General features: G+C 38.9%; 1 protein-coding gene and 1 long non-coding RNA gene across 2 annotated transcripts in view; one reads left to right on the forward strand and one right to left on the reverse strand.

Moving 5' to 3' along the window:
* CLIC2 (chloride intracellular channel 2) overlaps positions 1-17,627 on the reverse strand; it is a 94,812-nt gene that overhangs the window by 52,872 nt on the left and 24,313 nt on the right. The window lies entirely within an intron of this gene.
* Positions 9,538-13,982, forward strand: LOC129475193 (uncharacterized). Its single transcript, XR_008654773.2, has 2 exons — positions 9,538-9,672; positions 10,357-13,982. It is a non-coding gene; the product is annotated as an uncharacterized lncRNA (long non-coding RNA).

Genomic DNA, 17,627 nt, shown 5'->3' on the forward strand with positions numbered 1-17,627 from the left:
TCCATAAATGTGATAATTTACATTCCCACTAACAGTGCATAAGCATTACTTTTTTCTCCACATCCTCACCAACATCTGTTGTTTTTTGATTTTTAAATAATAGCTATTCTGACTGGTGTAAGATAGTATTGTGTGGTTTTAATTTGCATTTCTCTGATAATTAGTGATATTGAGCATCTTTCATATGTTTGTTGGCCACTTGTATGTCTTTCAAAAAACACCCATTCATGCCCTTTGCCTACTTTTTAATGGCATTACTTGTTTTTTTGTTTTTTTTTCTTGTTGAGTTGTTGGAGTTTCTTGTAGATTCTGGATATTAGCCTTTGTTAGATACATAATTTGCAAATATTTTTTCTCATTAGGTAGGTTTACTCTGTTGATTGTTTCTTTTGCTGTGTGGAAGGTTTGTAGCTTAACTGAGTCCCGTCTGTTTATTTTTGTTTGTGTTGCATTTGCTTTTGAGGACCTGGTCATAAATTCTTTGCCTAAGCCAGGCCAATGTCCAGAAGAATTTTTCCTACATTTTCTTACAGGATTTCTACAGTTTCATGTCTAAAATATAAATCTTTAATCCATCTCGAGTTAATTCATGTATATGGTGAGAGATAGGGGTCCAGTTTCATTCTTCTGCATATGGCTAGCCAGTTTTCCTAGCACCATGTATTGAAGAGGGTGTTCTTTCCCTATTGTTTAATTTTGTCAATATTGCAGATCAGTTGTTAATAGGTACTTTATTTCTGGGTTCACTATTCTGTTCCGTCGGTCTATATGTCTATTTTTATACCAATATCATGACGTTTTGGTTACTATAGCCTTGTAGTATAATTCAAAGTCAGAATGTAATACTTCAAACTTTGTTCTTTTGGCTTAGGATTGGTTTGGCCATTCAGACTCTTCTTTTGGTTTCATATGAATTTTACGTTTTTTTAAATTATGTGAAAAATTGTGTTGGTAATTTGATAGAGACTGCGTTGAATCTGTAAATTGCTTTGAGCAGTGTGGTCATTTTAATAATATTGATTCTTTTGATCCATGAGCATGGGATGTTTTTTCATTTATTTGTGTCATACACAATTTTTTCATCAGTGTTTTGTAGTTCCTCTTGTAGAGATCTTTCACCTCCTTGATTAAATGTATTCCTAGGTGTTTTATTTTTTGTGGCTATTGCAAATGGGTTCTTCATTTGGTTCTTAGCTTGAATGATATTGGTGTAGAGAAATGCTACTGTGTTTTGTACATTGATTTTGTATCCTGAAACTTTACTGAAGTTCTTTATCAAGGCTAGGAATCTTCTGGAAGAGTCTTTTGGAGTTTTATTGTACACTATTTGGGGTTTTCAACATAATGGGGTATTTTTTTCTCCTTTATAATATGTATGCCTTTCATTTCTCTCTCTCTCTCTCTCTCTCTCTGTGTGTGTGTGTGTGTGCACGTGTATGTGTGTGTGCATGTGTTATTGCACTAGCTGGGACTTCCAGGACTAACAGTGAATAGTAGTGGTGAGAAAGGACATCCTAGACTTATTTCTGATTTTAGGGGAAAATTACTCAGTGGTTCACTGTAGGTTTTCCATGGATAGCCTTTATTAGAGTAAGGAAATTTCCTTCTGTTCCTAACTTGTTGGGAATTTTATCATTAATTAATATTGAATTTTGTTGAATGCCTTTTCTGCATTTATTTATATGATCATTTGATGTTGCTTATTTAGTGTGACAACATGATAAAATACATTGATTGATTTTTGAATGTTGAACCAACTTTGAATACCTGGGATAAACTCCACTTGATCTTGATGCATTATCTTTTTTATACATTGCTAGAGTTGATTGGCTAATATCTTAGTAAGAATATTTGTACCTATGTTTATGTGAGATATTGCTATTTTGTTTTTTCCTTGTAATATCTTTGTCTGAGTTTGGTATTAGGATGATGCTATCCTCATAATATGAGTGGGGTCATTTTCTCTCCTTAATTTTCTGAAAGAGACTGTAAAATTTGTATTACATCTTACTTAAATGTTTGATAGAATTCATGAGTGAAATTGTCTGGCCTGGAGTTCTCTTTCTTGAAAAGTTTTAAATTACAGATTCAGTTTCTTTAATAGATGTCAGGCTATTCAGATTATCTACTTTTCTTTGAATTAGTTTTTTTTTTTTTTTTTTTTTTTTTTTTTTACCATGTGGGTTTAAGAAACTGGTTCATGTAAGTTATCAAATATATAGGCATAGATTGATTGTAGTATTCCCCCTCTTATTCTTTTAGTGAGAACATTCAAAATCATCTCTTCTAGCTATTTTGAACTATACAACATATTATTGTTGACTATTGTGACCTCATTGTGCAAGAGAACACCAGAACTTAATCCTCCTATCTAACCATAACTGTAACTTTGTACCCAGTGACCAACCTCTTCCCATCTCTCCTTCCCTCCTCGCCTCCCCTGCCTCTGGTAACCACTGTTCTACTCTCTACCTCTATAACATCAACTTTTAAATTTATATTTGTTTTATTTTTACTTTTTATTTTTGTGGTTACATAGTAGGTGTATATATTTATGGGTTAGATGAGATGTTCTAATATAGGTATGCCGTATGTAATAATCACATCAGGGTAAAAATGGGGTATCCATCTCCTCAAGCATTTATCTTTGTATTACAAACAACCAAATTATACTCTTTTGGTTATTTTAAAAGTACGATTAAATTATTTTTTTTACTATAGTCTCCCTGTTGTGCTAGCAAATACTAGGCCTTATTCATTCTTTCTAACTATTTTTTGTACCCATTAACCTTCCCCACTTCCTCCTCACCCTCCCACTAACCTTCCCAGCCTCCCTTCTACTCTCTATCTTCATTTCAATTATTTAAGTTTTAGCTCACACAAATAAGTGAGAACATGCAAAAAGTTTGTCTTTCTCTGCCTGGCTTATTTCACCTAATGTAATGTCCTACAGGCTTATCCATGTTGTCACACATGACAGGATCTCATTATTGTTTATGGCTGAATAGTACTCCATTGTGCATATGCACCACATTTTCTTTATCCATTCATCTGTTGATGGACACTTAGGCTGATTCCACATCTTGGCTATTGTGAATAGTGCTGCAGTAAACATGGGTGTGTTAGTCAAGGTTCTCCAGAGAGACAGAACCAATAGGATATATGAGAGAGGATTTATGAGGTGTAGTTGGTTCAGATGATTATAGAGATGGAGAAGTCCCACGATAGGCCATCTGCAAGCTGGAGAACCGAAGAAGCTGGTAGCATGATTCACTCCAAGTCTGGAAGCCTCCGAACTAGGGAAGCTGAGAGTACAGACCCCAGTCTGAGTCCAAAGGCCTAAGAGCCCACAGGAGGCTGTGGATGCAAGTCCCAGAGTCCAAAAGTGGAAGAAACTGGAGTCTGATGTCCAAGGACAGGAGGAGGAAAGGCATCTGGCTCCAGAAGGGAGACAGAATGAGCAGAGAGAGAGAATTCCTCCTCTTCTGTCTGTTTGTCCCAACCAGGCTCCCAGCTAATAGGACAGTGCATGCCCACATTGAAAGTGGATCTTACCTGTTGCAGTCCACTATCTCACACACCACGCTCCCCTGGAAACACCCTCACAGACACACCCAGGAAACAATGCTTCAACAGCCATCTTGGCATCCCTCAATCCAGTCAAGCTGACCTGTAAATTGAACCATCACCATGAGAGTGCAGGTATCTCTCCAACATACTGATTTCATTTCCTTTTAATATATCCAGTAGTGAGTTCTTGGGATCATATGCTAGCTCTATTTTTAATTTTTTGAGGAACCTCAGTACTGTTGTCCATATTGCCTGTACTAGTTTACATTCCCGTCAACAATGTATAAGATTTCCCCTTTCTACACATCTTCACCAGCATATGTTGCTTCTTTAACATAAAGAGTGTAAAATCACTGTATTAGAAAGTTTAACTAATCAGTCACAAATGAACAGCATTTTTGAGCACTAAACAGAGGATTAAAATAATTTCCAAACACTAGAGAAAATTATTGAAAACTCTAATATTTTAGGCTTAAAGTATCATTACCTTCATGAAAGCAAAAATCCTATAGATGATATTTTCTAATATATATATATTCAAAGTACTATGAAATTATAATAGAAATCATCAATTAAAATGTAACAAATAAGTAATATCTAACCACGGGCAAATTTCTTTTAAGGATCACTTTATTATATTTTATGTTATTAAATTAAATTTTAATTTTTTAAATTATTATGGGTAAATAATAGTTGTATATATTTATGGAGTGCATGTGATGTTTTGATACAGGCATACAATATGTAATGATCAAATCAGGATAATTGAGGTATCTATCATTTCAACCCTTTATTATTTCTTTGTGTTAGGAACACTCCAATTCTACTCTCTTAGTTATTTTTAAATATGCAATAAGCTATTGCTAACTATAGTTGCCCTATTGTGCTGCCAAATACTAGATCTTATTCATTCTCTCTGTGTTTGTACATACTAACCATCCTTACTTTCAGCCTATTTTTTGTCTTTTTAATGATAGCCATTGTAACTGGGGTGAGGTGATATTGTGGTTTTGATTTGCATTTCCCTAATGATTAGTGATGTGGAGCATTTAAAAATATACCCATTTGCCATTTGTCTACCTTCTTTGGAGAAATGTCTATTCAGAACTTTTGTCCATTTTTAAGGGAATATGTCTTTTTTGGTTATTGAGTTTGAGTTCCTTATATACTCTGGGTATTAATCTCTTGTAGATGCATAGTTTGCAAACATTTTCTCACATTCTGTGAGTTATCTCTTCACTCCGTTGATTGATTGTCTCTTAGAAATTTTCAAATTACAATACATTGTTATTAACTATAGTCACCATGTGGAAAAGTAGATCACTTGAACTTATTCCTCTGATCTAAAATTATGTATCCTTTGAGCAACATATCCCCAACCACCCAACCACTACTCCACAACCCACCAGCCTCTAGTACCCACCATTCTGCTATTTCTATGATATCAACTTTTTTTTTTTTTTACATTACACATATGAGTGAGATCATGCAGTATTGATATTTCTGTGCCTGGCTTATTTTCACTTCATGTTCTCCAGGTTCATCCATGTTGTCACAAATGACAGGACTTTCTTCTTTTTCAAGGATGAATAGTATTCCACTTTTTATACATACCACATTTTCTCTAGATACACTCCCATGTATTCTGCCTAGATTGATTTTATATCTTGGCTATTGTGAGTATTTCTGCAAAGAACATGGAAGATATCTCTTGGACATACTGATTTCATTTCCTTTGGGTATGTACCCAGTGGTGAGATTGCTGGATGATGTAGTAGTTCTACTTTTAGCTTTTTTTAGAAACCTCCATATTGTTTTCTATAATGGCTGTACTAATTCACATTCCCACCAACAGTGTGCAAGGGTTCACTTATCTCCACATCCTCATCAACATTGTTATCTTTTGTCTTTTTAATAATAGCCATCCTAAGGAGTATGAGATGATATGCCGTGGTGGTTTTAATTTGAATTTATCCGATTATTAGTGATGTTGAGCACTTTTTCATATACCTCTTGGCCATTTGTATGTCTTCTTTTGAGAAATGTCTATCCAGATCCTTTGCCCTTTTTTTAAATCAGGTTATTTGTTTTCTTACTATTGAGTTGTTTGAGTTCCTCAAATATTTTAGATATTAACCCCTTATCAGATGTATAGTTTGCAAATATTTTCTCCCATTCTGCAGGTTGTCTCTTCATTCTTTTGTTTCCTTTGCTGTGCAGAAGCTTTTCCGTTTGATGTAATTTCATTTACCTAGTTTTTCTTCCGTTGCTTATACTTTTGGATCACATCTAAAAAGTAATTGTACAGACCAATATCATAGAGTTATACCATATGTTTTCTTCTAGTAGATTTATGGTGTCAGGTCTTACATGTAAGTGTTTAATCCATTTTTAGTTGATTTTTGTATATGTTGTAGGAAAAGGGTCTAATTTCATTCTTCTGCATGTGGACATCCAGTTTTCCCAGCACCGTTTATTGAATGTATAAGAGTTCTTTTCTCTCCACATACTTGCCAACATCTGTTATTTTTGGTCTTTGTAATAACAGCCATTCTACAATGGCCATATTCCCATACTGTGGGTTGTTTCTTCACTCTGTTGATTGTTTCCCTTGCCTCACAGAAACTCTTTAGTTTAATCCAGTCTCATTTGTCTATTTCTGGGTTTTGTTTCCTGTGCTTTTGGTGAATAAAATCTTTTTTCCCAGAGCATTATCCTGGAGAGTCATCCCGAAGTTTTCTTCTAGCATTTTTATAATTTCTATAGCTCCTCCAAGGTCACACACCTGAACTGAGATTGTAATGGTGATCTATCTGAAAGCCTATTTATCTACCTATCTGAAAGCCCATCAGCTTTCACTTACACCACAATACACAAATCCATCAAATGCATCGTCCGCTCAATTATGGAGCTCTCTTGGGAAATACTTGTCTGTCAGCTAAGAAGAAGGATAACTTTGTTAAATCTTCCTAGCTTTTCTTGTCAGATGAATGCCTTCTTTATTTGCTTTCCCCTACTCCCAGGTCTCTCTTGCTTCATATCAAAGCAGGAAAAAAAGGAAAAACTGCACAATAATATGATGGCATCACTTTGTGCCAAAGTCCAGAAATAGTCTTATTCTAATCCAAAGTATTGCACAACCATTTTGCTTATGTGTAATAGACTTTTCCTGCTACTTTCTCTGTTGGCTTTAGAAAACACCACCATCTAATATAAATAGTGAATACCAAATTCCATGTAAACTTGGACAAATCACAAGGTCTTATCATTATTTTCCTTATGTATAAATTAAGATAATAACAGCTGTACTACTTACCTCACGTGGCTATCATACAGAGGGTCAATGAGATAGTGTATATGGAAACATTTCTAAGCTGCAAATCTCAGTTTGAAGTCAAAAGATTACAAGTGTGATCTGTAAAAATGTTGCTCTCATGAACAAGTGTACACAAGAATTACAATCATTTTTCTGTTCTCTGGTATAAACAATGAGTTAAAGAATTAAGGACCCCTGATTTAAAAACCTCTCTGCTACATATGAACTCTGTGGCAGGTCTCTAAGTTTCAGTTGCCTTAAATGTAAAAGGAGGTTAATAACACCTTTCCTTCTGGGATGATGAAATAAGTAAATTAAATAATATTTTTGCAAATGCCTAACCCAGCACTAGAAGTTTCTGGAAATGACAATGGGTGTCAGTAGCCTGGTGAAGACTGTGCTTCCTCACTCCATTCTCCCTCCAGGCATGGCTCCTTGAAGCCTGGGAGGATGGACTATTATATTCTTTTTCTTTCTTTCTTTTTTTTTTTTTTTTTCTTTGAGACAGAGTCTCGCTCTGTCGCCCAGGCTGGAGTGCAGTGGTGTGATCTTGGCTCACTGCAGCCTCCGCCACCCAGGTTCAAGTGATTCTCCTGCCTCAGTCTCCCAAGTAGCTGGGACTACAGGTGCGTGCCACCACACCTGGCTAATTTTTTTGTTGTTTTGTTTTGTTTGTATTTTTAGTAGAGATGGGGTTTCGCCATGTTGGCCAGGCTGGTCTCGAACTCCTGACCTCAGGTGATCTGCCCGCCTCAGCCTCCCAAAGTGCTGGGATTACAGGCGTGAGCCATCGCGCCCGGCCTATTTTTTCATTTGATTCTTGCGGTAGCCCTGTGAGATCAGCTAAGCAGATGTTATTATTGCTCATTTTATATGCAACAAAACTAACAATGTTGGCTCTGATTGTGCCATGTACTATCTAACACTAAGGAATATTGCCTGAGATGTCCAAAAATGGCACCATTGGATGTTAATTTATCTTTGGAAAGAACATCTTTGGCAGTATCTAGTAAATCTGAGCGTACACATACCTTATGATCCATAAGTTCCATTCTTAAGTTTACTTCAAACAGGAGTGAATATATTTGTTCACCAAAAGACATGTAGTAGAATGTTCATAACAGCACTGTTTGTAGTAGTTCCAAACCAGAAATTACTCATATGTCCATCAACAGTAGAATGGATAAACTGTGGTGTGATCATGCAATCAACTTCCATATAGCACCAATAAACTATTGCTAAGCAATGATGAAACTCCTAAACACAATATTAAATGAAAGAAGCCAGACACAAATGAATACATATTGTGACTGCAATTATATAAAGTTTTATATAAACAGGCAAAACTAATCTTTGGTGATAGAAGTCAGGATGGTAGTGACCCTTGGGTTGGGGGATGGGCGTTACTGGAAAGGGGCATAAGGGAGGGTTCTGGGGTTCTGGTAATGATCTGTTTATTGACCTGGGTGCTAGTGATATGGATGCGATTACATCATGAAAATTCATCAAGCTTACGATTTGTGTACTTTTCCGTAATGTATACTATACTTGACTAAAAAGTTAATTTGCCTTAGGCAAAACAGAAACCCATGATCTTAGGCCAGGTTTTTCAGTGGCTTCCCATGGTACTCAGAATAAAATCCAAAGTCCTTACCATGGCATGCATGGCAATATATACATGATCTAGCCCCTGGCTACCTCCTCCGCGTAATTTCTCCCACCATTATTCCCTTTGCTTACTCAGCTCCAGCCACATGACTTTCTTACTGGTCTGCAAACAGAATAAAACTCCATTCCACCCCAAGGCTGTGTTTTTGCTTTTCCCTTTGCCTGGAATGCTCTCCCCTCAGCTTGTTACATTGTTGGTCTCGTATCATACAGGTAACAGCTCAAATGTCGCTTCTTCAAAAAGTCCTTCACTTAACACTCCATGTGAAATAGATTTCCCAGTCACTCTTTATTATATAACACTATTATTTTTTCATAGCATTTATAACTAGCTGAAATTACTTTGTTTATGTGTTTATTACTTGTTTATCATCTATCTTCCTCAATAGAAGGTAAACTCTCCAAAGACTGAGGTCACATCTGCTGTATTCGTCCTTGTATCTTTAATGCCTGACGCACTGCCTAGCATGTAGCTGGTGCGCATATAAATGTTGGGGTTGAATGAATGATTGAAGATCCCTGGGTGAATGGTCCACTAGGCTATAGCTTGGATTCCTCCCACAAAGGGAGACACTTGAGAAGTTGTAAGTCATCCTGTTAAAAGGAAAGCTTTGTTAGTACAACCTCTCTTGTCCACCCCACCTCAGCTTGGTGAGGAGAAAGCTCAGCGCTTTCCCCAGTGCTTCCATGAACTTTGGCCAGTAAAGACTTAAAATATCATATCATAAGATGAGAGAAACCAGTTGGAACTTAACTTCTATCCCGTATCCTTAGATTATTCAAAGAAAAATAAAACACGGTCAACAGGCAGTGGAACTCCTCACTCCAATGTGATATTCCTGAGAGAATATTGACTTATCGTCACTTCATCTCTGGGACAAGTATTGAACATAGGGGAAGCCTTATATAAAATTGTTCAGTAAACAAAAGATGTCTTTAAAGTGTGTTTGAGATCTTTTTTCTCATGATTCCATGTTAGGTACAACAACTATGACCGGGCTGTCATCAATACCGTTCCTTATGATGTCGTCCATCGCTGGTATACAGCACACCAGACTCTAACGACAGAGTTGAGGAGACCTGAGAATGAGTTTTGGGTCAAACTAAAGCCTGGCAGGGTGGGTCCTAATCTCTAAAGATGTCAAGCAAGCTTGTAATACTGAAGCAGTGAAGAACGGGTACTTACTTAATATGTGAGTCACGATGTTGCAAAGGAAAAAGAGAAAAGAGTCCTTGGTTTTGGTCGTGGTCCTGCTGCCCACTCACTGAATGCCCCGGAAGCAAGCCTCATCCCATCTCTAAGGCATCAGTGACTCTATTTGTATGATGAAGAGGTTTAACTAGATGACCCCCAAGGGTCCTTCCAGCTTCATGATTCCATAGTTTTTATTTTTGGTATTTCCTCTGGATGAAAAATATCTTCAGCTTAGCATAAAATGTCATGAGATAATTTAACCCTTTGAGAAAGGGTAGAATAAGAATTAAAGAAAAAGGAAAAGAAAGAAACCAATTATCTGATTTGCTTTGATAAGAGAGCAATTACTTGAGAAACAGAAGCTCCTCCAGTGCAGGGCCCATTACCTACTGTTGCCTCTGTAACTTCCATTTAGCCTACTACAGGGCTATACACGTCGTAGTTTCCAAAAGTTTGTTTAATTTCAAAAGAAAAATACCTCATTTAATGTAACCAGAGAACAACCTAAAGGTCATCTTTTAAATGATCTCTTCTGACTTAGGGTTCCTTTGGTCTGTCCTTCTTCTGACAGTGTTTTCTCTCTCTCTTTTTTTTGGCCCATTCACAGGTCCTATTTATAGACAACTGGCGTGTCCTACATGGCAGGGAATGCTTCACTGGCTACCGCCAACTCTGTGGCTGCTATTTAACAAGAGATGATGTATTAAGCACTGCTCGCCTCTTGGGGCTTCAGGCTTAAAATTGACAGCATCGGGATCATGAATACACCTGGCACCCTGGCTACCACAATTTCATATGGGCAGAATAATATTGTGTCAAACTCTACTTCAGATTGTCTCCTTATCCCATCCCACAAAATAGAATCTGTTCGTTTCTCTAGTAAGGGAGACTTGTTAGAGAGGGGGGACTCTGAGTTACCTAATGTCAGACATCTAGTGGGGCAGCTCTCTTCCTCATGTTATAACATGGATCCACTTGTTTTATGTAAACCTTTTAATATAATTTTGGTCAGTCTCCTTCAGAAATATAATCTCCATATTGATAGGAAAGCAATAATTGCCATGAGGTAACGATTTTTTTTCCCAAGTAGATCAGTTAGAAAGAAATGCATTCTAGAAATAACAAAAATCCTGATAAAGCAACGATTTGCAGAATTTTTGGTCTTAGGACACCTTAACACTCTTAAAAGCTATTGAAGGCCCCAAGGAGTTCTTGGGTGTGAGTTCTATCATCTATTGATACTAATTATTTTAGGTATTAAGACTGAGAAATATTTAAAACTCAGGAAGAACACAGAAGCACACATCCCTCAGCTATCAGAGAGATGACATAACCATATGTCATGTAGCCTCTGGAAAAGTCCTCCGTATCCTCATGAGATAATGAGAGGGGGAAAAAAAGCTACTATTGCCTTTGTAACTTCCACTTAGCCTACTACAGGGCTATGCACATCTTAGTTTCCAAAAGTCTGCTTAATTTCAAAAGAAAAATGCCTAATTGAATGTAACTCATCTTGGTGTTACTATACAAAATAATTTTTAATCTGCAGACCCACTAAAAGGGTCTCAGGGACTCCTCCAGGGGTCTTCAGACCATACTTTGAGAACCTATAGGCTAGCGACTACCTTGAGACGACAGTCATTTACCTAGGCCTATGGATTAAAGGGTTTAGCTGAAACCCTAGATTTTTCTCTGTAGTCTAATAGAACTCCAAACATTGTAAGAATTGCTTGGTAGCATAAGCTCAGGGATAAGGTGGGAATTCAGTTCAAATATAGTGTTATATCTTCCATACAAATCATCTCTATAGGAGTTAAATTAGGAAGTCACAACAGCGCCTGTTGAACAAACTCATCGGTGTGGTAATCCTATGAGGGATAATTGTAGAAAGGTTTTAGAGACTTGTGAGGTTCCATATGATAATTCTTTACACACACACACACCCCCACAAGAGAAAGTACACAGGGCTATTCTGTAGTATTGTTCAGGGAAATCAGCATGATAGATGCTGTGCCTCCAAAGAGTTCTCTGGAGATTACTACCCAAACGTATATTTTGGCAATTTGGTGGTATTTAGGATGTAATATGTTTTCCTCCATTTCTGCTAATTTTCTCTCTCTCTCTCTCTCTCTCTCTCTCATAACATACTATACATGTTAATTGCCAAGATTTGAATGAGTCAAATTTAGTAGCTTGCTGCTTTTATTTTTCAAATGGCTTCTTTTATGTATTGGGGGGGCAGGGTATGAGGCTTCTTTCCCCTCAGCTTTCATTGAAAGTGAAGCTGTACAATAACCACATTGACCACTGTAGGATGATGAAAGAGAATATAGGCTAGGATGCACACAAGACGGGGGAAAAGGCATTATTAGTGAAGATAGGAGTCACAAAGCAAAGCAAAGTCAGTATTCAGATAGAGAACAGAGCCTAATCTGATGTTTGCAGGGAGTTCCTAGATCACATTTGGCAATTTACACATTATTTTATTGACCTATCCAGTGCTCCAAAATGTGTTCCAAAATATTTTGGCATTTTATTTGTACTATATAGGAATCTTTAGGGGAGTCCATGAAATTTGTTTTCCTCTTAGGTCAAAGGACTGATAATTAACTTTGGTTCTTAAGGAGTATGCCCTTTAGCAATAAGAACAGCAATAACATTTTACCCTGCAGTTTTTTCTCTATACCTACTGTTATGCACTCCTAAAATATGTCATCATTAGTCTTCATGAGGATGTTTACCATTTTTGAAGTTTTGCGTAAATTAGCCTTGAAGATTACACTATAACTGAGGTCATCAGCATTGACTTATGGCCAGCAAAGGACATGCTCATGGCCCTGGAGAGATGAGGACACAAAACAAATCAATTTCCCCACTTACTGAAGGACTCCCCTTACCTTCTGTCTCTGCTGAGACCTTGATCCGTTAATTATTTTACTCTCCTTTTTGGAAATTTGCAACCAGTCCTTCTCAACAATGTACTCCCTTTAGTACATTGAAGAAAAAGAGAAGGGAATTATTTGGGTCCTGATCACGATGCATTGAAAACTTCCTATGTGAGATGTGTCTGTTTTTACATCTCTTCCAGGTGTCCCTGAGTATATAAGCATGGGTCTATGTCTACCAAGCTCACTGTAGAGTTACTTTTACCTTTTGCTATGGTGGAATGGGATCTGTAGGGTCAGGAACACAGCACCTAACACAGTGTCTTATGGATAGTAGTTTTTTATAATACACATGTGTTGGAAGAATAAATGAATGAGTCCTTTTCAAACAAATTCACCAGAAGTTACCACATTCTCTGTATGTATGTCCTTATTCGTTTGGCATTTAGCTGACACTGACTTTTGTTTGCTTTCATCTAGAGTGACCAACTATCCTCTTGTGCCCAGAACTACAGGACTTTCCATTTTAAAACTAGGAGAGTCCCACACAAACCAGGACTGTTGGTCAGTCACTGTACCTTCTTGCTGCTAGATATGTAATTTTCTTTGGTTTTCATCACTGGTTCTCATTTCTTTGAAAGTGCTTGTAGGTCACAGACTGTGTAGTCCATGATGAAAAGAACAAAAGATGTATGAATTATGGTGTGTTGTGGTGGTTCCCAAAGTAGAGTCCCCAGACCACCAGCAGTGGCATCATTTGAGAACTCCTTAGAAATGCAAATTTTCAAGGCCCACCCCACGCCTACTAAGTAAGAAACTCTGGGCATGGGTACCAGCAGTTTGTTTTAGCAAGTCCTCCGCAGGATTCTAACAAACACATGACAAAGTTTGAGAACTACTGACAGGAAGAGTCCTGCTGCTGAGTTCTAGGCCCAGTTCTGTCACTGGCTCACTAAATGACTTGACGCATGTCCCTCTCCTGTTTTGAACTTCAACTTTCTCTTCTGTGAAATGAAAGCCTTGGACTAGGCAGCGTCTAAAGGCTCTGTCACTCTGTAATTGTGTGACTTTGGTAACTTTGTTTGACTTCTCCTTGCTTAAGTTTTCTCATATGGGTATGGTAAGGAAAATACCTACCTCACAGGATTTTCTAACAATTTTGTGATTATTAAGTATGATGACTGATGACTAATAATGACAGCCAACTCTTACACAGTGCTTTCTATATCCTGGACTGTTCTAAGTGCTTTTAATCCCCGCAACAATCCCATCTCCATTTTACAAATGAAAAAGAGAGGTCACACGGCTAATACGTGTCAGAGTTTGGATTAAAACCCAGAAAAATCTGTCCCCAGAGACAATGATTTTAACCAGCATGCCCTTTTGCTCAATAAATGTTAATTCCCTCACCCTTTCCACACACACGCAGTCTAGCTGACCATTCATAGACAATAATCCCACTTTCACAGTCCATCCAACAAGATCTTAAAAGAACCATGAGAATCTCTAGGTTTCTTTTGCAAATAGTTTTCAAGCATTTAAAAAAAAAGGTAGGGGGCGGGGAGGGAGTGGCCAAGATGGCTGACTAGAAGCAGCTAGGGTGAGTGGTCCTCATGGAGAGGGAAGAAAGGGGCGAGTAAATACAGCACCTTCAACTGAAACATCCAGGTACCCGCACTGGGTCTAATCAAGGAAACAACTCGATCCGCAGAGAATGAAGAAAAGCAAGGCAGGATGACAGCCCACCCAGGAGCAACATGGAGACAGAGGAACTTCCCCCACCCAGGGAAGTAGTAAGTGAATGTGTGATCCTCCCATGGATCCTTGCAACCCTTGGGTCAGGAGATTCCCTCGTGAACCCACTCCACCAGGGCCTTCAGTCTGACACACAGAGATACACGGAGTCTCGGCAGAGCAGCCGCTTGAGCACGTGCAGAGATCCAGGAGCTTTACGTACTCCGGCCCTGGGTTTCCCAGCAAAAGTAACTGCAACTCCTGCAAAGCGGGAGATTAGACCCCTGTACCTACCCCTAGGAAAGAGGCTGAATCCAGGGGGCCAAGCAGCAACGATCTGCGGGCCCCACTTCCACCGCACCTCACAGGATAAGACCCACTGGTTTGGAATTCCAGCCAGCCACCAGCAGCAGTGTTGCACCTACCTGGGACGGAGGTCCCAGGGGGAGGGGCAGGCTGCTTTCTGGGACAGAGCTCCCAGAAGTGATACCCCAGAACAGCACAGCACAGCACAGCTGCTCTTCAGAAGCATGGCCAGACTGCTTCTTTAAGCAGGTGCCCAATCTGTTCCTCCTCACTGGGTGGGACTTTTCAACCAAGGCCTCCAGCAACCCCTACTGGTGTTCTCTGGCTGACAGAGATTTGAATTCTCCCTGGGACAGAGCTCCCGGAGGGAGGGAAGGGCCACCAGCTTTGCTGTTTGGGCGAATTAGCTGTTCCAGCCTCCAGGCTTTGGAGAGCCCACACCAACCAGGGGTGGAAGCAGTGCCCCAGCACAGCACAGCTGATCTGTGAAAGCATGGCCACACTGCTTCTTTAAGCAGTTCCCTGATCCCGTTCCTCCTGATTGGGTGAGACCTCCCAACCAGGGTGTCCAGCCTTGTCCTACAGGTGCGTTTGGGCTGGCAACAGGTCTCTACCTCGCTGGGCCGGAGCTCCCAGAGGAAGAGGCAGGCTGACATCTTTGCTGTTTCACAGCCTTCACTGGTGATAGCTCCAGGTACTGGAAAATCCAAGGCGACTAGGAACTGGAGAAGAAGCCCAGCAAAGTACAGCAGCCCTACAGAAACATGGCCAGACTGTTAAAAGAAAAAAAAAAAATCCAAAGGTCAGCAACCTCAAAGATTGAAGGCAGATAAGCCCACAAAGATGAGAAAGAATCAGTGCAAGAACGCTGAAAACTCAAGAAGCCAGAGTGCCCTCTTTCCTCCAAATGACTGCATCACCTCTCTAGCAAGGGTTCGGAATTGGGCTGAGGCTGAGATGGCTGAAATGACATAAGTAGAATTCAGAATATGGATAGGAATGAACTTCACTGAGTTAAAAGAGTACATTGTAACCCAATGCAAGCAAGCTAAAAATCATGATAAAACATTGCAGGAGCTGACAGACAAAATAGCCCATATGGAGAAGAATGTAACCAACCTGATGGAACTGAAAAAACACACTACAAGAATTTCATAATGCAATCACAAGTACTAACAGCAGAATAGACAAAGCGGAGGAAAGAATTTCAGAGCTTGAAGACTGGCTTTCTGAAATAAGACTGGCAGACAAGAATAGAGAAAAAAGAATGAAAAGCAATGAACAAAACCTCCGAGAAATATGGGATCATGTAAAGAGGGCGAATCTAAGACTGACTGGTGTCCCTGAAAGAGATGGGGAAAACGGAACCAATTTGGAAAACATATTTCAGGATATCATCTATGAGAAAATCCCTAACCTAGCTAGAGAGGCCAACATTCAAATTCAGGAAATCCAGAGAACTCCAGGAAGATACTCCACGAAAGGAACATCCCCAACACACATAATCATCAGATTCTCCAAGGTTGAAACGAAAGAAAAATGTTAAAGGCAGCTAGAGAGAAAGGCCAGGTCACCTACAAAGGGAAGCCCTTCAGACTAACGGTGGATGTCTCAGTGGAAAACCTACAAGCCAGAAGAGATTGGGGGTCAATACTCAACATTCTTAAAGAAACTCCGACCCAGAATTTCATATCTGGCCAAAGTAAGCTTCATAAGTGAAGAAGAAATAAGATCATTTTCAGACAAGCAAATGTTGAGGGAATTTGTTACCTCCAGACCTGCCCTACAAGAGCTCCTGAAGGAGGCACTAAATGTGGAAAGGAAGGATGGTTACCAGCCACTCCAAAAACACACTGAAGTACTCAGACCAGTGACACTACAGAGCAAACATGTAAGCAAGTCTGCAAAATAACCAGCTAGCATCATGATGAAAGGATCAAATCCAAACATACCAATACTAACCTTAAATGTAAGTGGGCTAAATGCCCCAATTAAAAGACACAGAGTAGCAAGCTGGATAAGGAACTAAGATCCAATGGTATGCTGTCTTCAAGAGAACCATCTCACATGCAATGACACACATAGGCTCAAAATAAAAAGATGGATGAAAATCTACCAAGCAAACGGAAAACATAAAAAAGCAGCAGTTGCAATCCTAGTTTCTGACAAAACAGACTTTAAATCAACAAGGATCAAAAAACACAAAGAAGGGCATTACATAATGGTAAACGGTTCAATTCAACAAGAAAATCTAACTATCCTAAATACATATGGACCCAACACGGGAGCACCCAGATTTATAAAGCAAGTTCTTAGAGGCCTTCACAGAGACTTAGACTGCCACGCGATGGTAGTGGGAGACTTTTGAACACCCCACTGACAATATTAGACAGATCATTGAGACAGACAATTAACAAAGATATTTAGGACCTGAACTCAGCACTGGATCAAATGGACCTGGTGGATCTCTACAGAACTCTCCACCCCAAAACAACAGAATATACATTCTTCTGATCACCACACGGCACTTACTCTAAAATCGACCACGTAATCAGAAGTAAAACACTCCTCAACAAATGCAAAAGAACTGAAATCATGACAAGCAGTCTCTTGGGCCACAGAAGAATCAAATTTGAAATCAAGACTAAGAAATTCACTCAAAACCATACAATTACATGGAAATTGAATAACCTGCTCCTGAATGACTTTTGGGTAAACAATGAAATTTAGGCAGAAATCAAGAAGTTCTATGAAACTAATGAGAACAAAGATACAAAGTACCAGAATCTCTGGGATACAGCAAAGGCAGTGTTAAGAAGGAGAGGTACAGCACTAAACGCCCACATCAAAAAGTTAGAAAGATTTCAAGTTAATAACCTAACATCACTACTAAAAGAACTAGAGAAGCAAGAGCAAACAAATCCCAAAACTAGCAGAAGACAAGAAATAACAA

Source organism: Symphalangus syndactylus, chromosome X, assembly GCF_028878055.3.
Source record: "Symphalangus syndactylus isolate Jambi chromosome X, NHGRI_mSymSyn1-v2.1_pri, whole genome shotgun sequence".
NCBI lineage: Eukaryota > Metazoa > Chordata > Mammalia > Primates > Hylobatidae > Symphalangus > Symphalangus syndactylus.